Raw genomic sequence first — 5,059 nt, forward strand, 5'->3', positions numbered from 1 at the left:
TTTCCTACACCATCAAAGCCGGTAGCAAAAATAACAATGTCTGCTTCTATCTGTGTATCGTCGTCTTCTTTGATGGAGATCCCTTTTTCATAAAATGTATACCTAGGAGATTTCTGCAACTTGATGCTTCCTTTCTGGACCGCGTCAAAGAAGTCATCGGGGTCAGGCATATACGCAAGCAAACCTGCAGACGTGTCTTTTAGGACACTATCTTGTGGTACCATATTAAACTTGGCTAGCGGTAGAGTCATTTTTGCATAGGTTTCGACAAGTTTCCAGTATCCCCAACACTGTTGTAATTACAACAAATTTGGTGATCAAATATTCAAATGTTCCAAACAACTTTATAATAATAAAAACTTACTATAGGGGAGAGTAACGTGGCCAGAAGACTAAGCAGAAAACCCTCATTGGGCTTATGAACCAAAAGCACCGGGAAGCGGCTGAAGATGAAATTCACAAACGGGATTCCCACTGGATACCAGTTCGCTAGCTTCCAATGATCACGTCTGTACACTATCGTGCATGGATGATCTGGTCCTGAAAATGATCAACAATTGGAAGTTAAGTTAAGTTAAGTAATGGTTCAATGTTGTGTCTTTTAAGTGGTCTTTTACATTTAGTGCCGCCAAAGAGGTTCGATCCTATATCTTTGTTTGGCGGATGTTGGAGCCTAATTGTGGTATCAAGTTTAAGCATGCCTTAATTGTTCTATGATTTGGAACACAAGGAATACGCTAGTCTTTAGAATATACATGTGCTTCCTTTTGAATACATATGATGATATTACATTTCATTCATTAAATTTGAGCAAAAATAGGACTAAGATATTATATATATTTTTTTCTTTTTAAATTGTAACTTGTATTGATTTTATTAGCCATTCTTCATAAAAAGAAAAGCTATAGGTTGCAACCAGCCAACCATTAATCGATGCACACTCCCTTGCAATATCGAGTCCTGACTTCCCGAACCCGACAACGACGACCCTCTTCCCTTTCACCAACTCTGTAGCCGCGTCATGATCCATCTCTGCAAATGTCTGCGAGTGAAGAGCTTTGCCCCGAAAAACTTCCAGGCCTTTCCCAGCAGGGAATTTGGGCATGTTTGGAACATCTTTGAATCTCCCCACACAAAGAATCACAAAATCCACAGTATAAACCCGGGTGGTGGTGGTTTGCGTGTTTTCAACCGTCACATTCCACTTGCCTTCAGGTGGAAATGCTTCCCCAGTACCGTTCTAGAGCGACCATGCATCGGATGCTGGTCCGTCATAACTGATTCCCTTCACTAAGGAATGGAACTTGATGTGAGGCATGAGGTTGAAGTGGTTGGCGTAAGAACGAATATAGTTTATCATCTCTTGTTGGGTAGGGAAGTCATCGGTGACTTCAGGCGGCCAAGGGAAATCCGAAAACTGATAGGTAGCTTTGGGTATTTGGAGCCTTGTGGTTTTCAGGGTTCTAGCCCATATGCCACCAATCTCGGATCCAAAATCAAAGACAATGGGGTTAAAGCCTTTAGAGAGACAGTATTTGCAGGTAAGAAGCCCCCCTATACCGGCACCAATGATGGCTATTTGCTTGTTATCCATTAATCTTCTTCCTGGATTTCAGCTTGTGATTATAACCAATTTATATATTGGACTGGATTTTGCTTACTATACTTGAATTTCATTTCTTAAGTCTCCACGTGATATTGCTTTTGCTGTATTTGAACATGAAATTAAGAGTACAACAAAAAGAATACCGGTGAATAGTTATTGAGTACTACACTTGCATTTCATGTTTAAGTCTGCACATGATATTTTACATGAAATGGAAATTAAGACTACAACAAAACTAAAGTTGGTGAAAAGTTATTGTGAGGCAAGCCGATAACTGACAACCCTTTATACGTTTGTGCCGAACAAATACTGTGAAATTGTCATGCATACAACGTATACGAGGTGCCAATTGTATCGGGTTCGCAGGTTGAGCGCTTGATAGATTTTAGACTGTCATGTTGAGATTCTTCAACCCTAACCCAACCCATATATTTATTCGTGTTGTGTCAACCAATTTAAATTTGTGTAGTGTTCGAGTCGTGTTTCGAATCAACTCATTTTAGGTTCATTTATAGATATGAGTAATATCTAGTACTTAGTAATGATTTAAACAACTAATTGCTCAAATTCATATAAAAGAATTTTAGTATTTGTATTAGTTCTAATTGTTATCGTATATTTATCTTTCACACCCAGATAATTAGAATATAAGGTTATGTGATATGCATTCATACGCCTTAACTCCATATAGGCATCATATCACCCATTTTACCCATGTTTTACTCCATCACGCCTAAATGAAATGATTTAACTACCCCATTTAACCCCCATATCTAAAAACAATGTTTAAAATATTGTGTGTTAGTGTAAAGGATTTTAAAGTGCGTTAACATTTCAACCCATATTGTCTTTAACGCCCCTTACTCCATGAAGTGAGTGATGTTCCACTTGTTAACATTTTTCCAATCAGCTTTAACGCCTTGGACGTTTAGGTATACGGCCTAAGCGAACGGAAAATATCACATAATACACGGTTGGGACTAATAAAATAAAATTGATTTAAAAATATATACAGGCTAAGTATTTGACTTTTATATCTAACACTTTTATCTCTAAAATAAAAATATTAGCATCTCTAAAATTCTTAAACAAGTTAACAAATTAACCTACTTTTTAACGAGTGGTGTTCTGGTTAACCTGTTTAAGAAAACGAGACGTGTCAGTTAATCCAAAACTGTAGTTTATATTTTGTTTTTCGGGTCGTGTTCGGAATTGTTACGGTACCTAGGCCTGTAAACGAACCAAACGTTCGGTGAACTGTTCGTGAACCGTTCGGCGGAAAGTTCGTTTATTTATTAAACGAACGGACATGAAAACACGTTTCGTTCATTCATTTATGTTCATAAACGTTCGTTTATGTTTGTTCGTTTATGTATTAATAGAAAATAATTAAATATTATCTAGATGAGTCATCTAATTAAAGGTTTTATATTTTTTAATTTGTGTCCATTTAAGTGTTTTCATTTATGTGCGTTTATGTTTGTTGTGTTCAGTTACATTTGTTCATCTATATTCATTTACTAGGGTATAGCCCGTGTTACACGTACACAAGTGGAAAAATATGTCAACAAACATAATAAATTTAAACAACAAATTCAAGCAACACCTTAAACAAAAGACATAAACATGTTCTTTCATATTAAACCACCATCAACTTCTTTAAACATTCTATCAAAAGAAACTCATTTTGCTTCATCACCTTAAACAATAGCATCCAAATTAAATATCCATAATAACACATTTAATGACATTTGAACATTAATAAAGTTGTTTTTATTAAATTTTTGTTTTTATTAAAACAAAATAACAGACAACAACAAACAAAGTAAAATGACAACATAAAACATATTTCTAACTACCATTAAACCAAAAAGATATATCAATAAAAACCTTTTTTGGTCGTCATTATACCTAACAAATTTAATACTCTTTTTAAACAACCCGTTTTGAAATATTTTTAAAATAGTTACAAAGTATAAAAAAATTGGAATTGGTCAACTTCAAAAAAATATGAATTTTTTTTTTATTTTTGACCAATCTTGCAACAAACTTTTAAATCGCTGACATTAATATTTTGTTAAACTTGGAAAACTTAGAAACGTTTTACAATCAATGAATTTTCAAATAACTTTGGAAAGTTTAAAAAAATTTATATTGACTTTGAAAATAATTAAAGGTGAAAAAATATAAACGTATAGGAAATAAATTATCAAATATTTTTAATATTCTTTGAATACATTATGAAGACTTAGACTATCAAATTGTTTGGATGTTATAATTAGAAGATTTATATTATGTTTAAACAACTTATTAGTTAAAATAGGTAAAAATATAATACGTGTTTATTATACATTATTGTGAAATTTAGTTACATTAATATTTTGTGAACACAAATTAAAAAAAATGAACATACATAACCAAATTTAAAAAGGTGAATATAAAAAGAAAATTATGTTTCGGTGTGGAATCTCATAATTAATCTAATCTACTATAAATAATAACAATAATAAATTAATATTTGATTAATTTAATTTTTGAAAAACAAAGTGAAATGTATATTAATAATTCTTTGAAAAAATTACATGGTTGTAGCGAAAATATTGAATTTTGGATGTTGTTATGATGGAATATTAATGAAGAATACGGTATCGAATGGTAAAATTATAAGTGATCGAAATTTAAGTTTAAATTTGGTCTTCCATGTAAAGATATAAATAATTTGAAATATCTTGATTCGTGAGAATAATAATATTAATAAATTATGAAAAGGGTGTCATGTTTAATATTATTCACTAAATCATATGTGCCGAATAATATTTAAAAATAATGATAAAGCGGTTATTTAATTTAAAATATATTAAATATTGATTATTAGAAATTATGTCAATTTGAATATTGTGTTCTAAAATAACGCGGTTATTATTTTAATATTAATTAATAATTAATATTCACGTAAATTAAAGTAAGATTACATTACAATTATGGTAAGTATTTTTAGTTTAACAATCAGTTTTTGAATATTAAAATGATAACTTATTCTAGTTAATGCCAAATCACAAAAACTAAAATCAAATCGGTTTTAATTTTACTAATATTACTAATTAATTTAGAAATAATTATAAAAATGAAAATCAAATCGATTAATTTGAAAACTTCAAAAAATTATGAAAGATTTTGAAATGAGTTTAAAATTATGTAGAGTATTAAAACCTTTAAAATTTTGTTAAAAGATTGATCAATTTCCGAATTTAAAAAGAGTTATGTTAATTAAATTTTATAGTTTTAAGTCTAAATTTGGTCTTCCATGTAAAGATAGTAATAATTTGAAATATCTTGATTAATGGGAATAATAATATTAATAAATTATGAAAAGTTGTCATGTTTAATAATATTCACTAAATCATATGTGCCGAATAATATTTATAAATGATGATAAAAAATTATTTAATTTAT

The 5,059-nt window shown here is 30.5% G+C and overlaps 1 pseudogene across 1 annotated transcript; it reads right to left on the minus strand.

Annotated features, from left to right (window-relative positions):
• Positions 1–5: 5 nt before the first annotated feature.
• On the minus strand, positions 6–1,594 carry LOC143596623 (putative flavin-containing monooxygenase 1 pseudogene; annotated as a pseudogene). Its single transcript, XR_013146742.1, has 3 exons — positions 925–1,594; positions 365–540; positions 6–290 (listed from the first exon to the last, which is right to left on the minus strand). The product of XR_013146742.1 is annotated as a putative flavin-containing monooxygenase 1 pseudogene (transcript).
• Positions 1,595–5,059: the final 3,465 nt, after the last annotated feature.

This window comes from Bidens hawaiensis, unplaced genomic scaffold, assembly GCF_021521415.1.
Source record: "Bidens hawaiensis isolate Kalapana, Puna unplaced genomic scaffold, B.hawaiensis_p1.1 tig00046767_1, whole genome shotgun sequence".
In the NCBI taxonomy this organism is placed as follows: Eukaryota; Viridiplantae; Streptophyta; class Magnoliopsida; order Asterales; family Asteraceae; genus Bidens; species Bidens hawaiensis.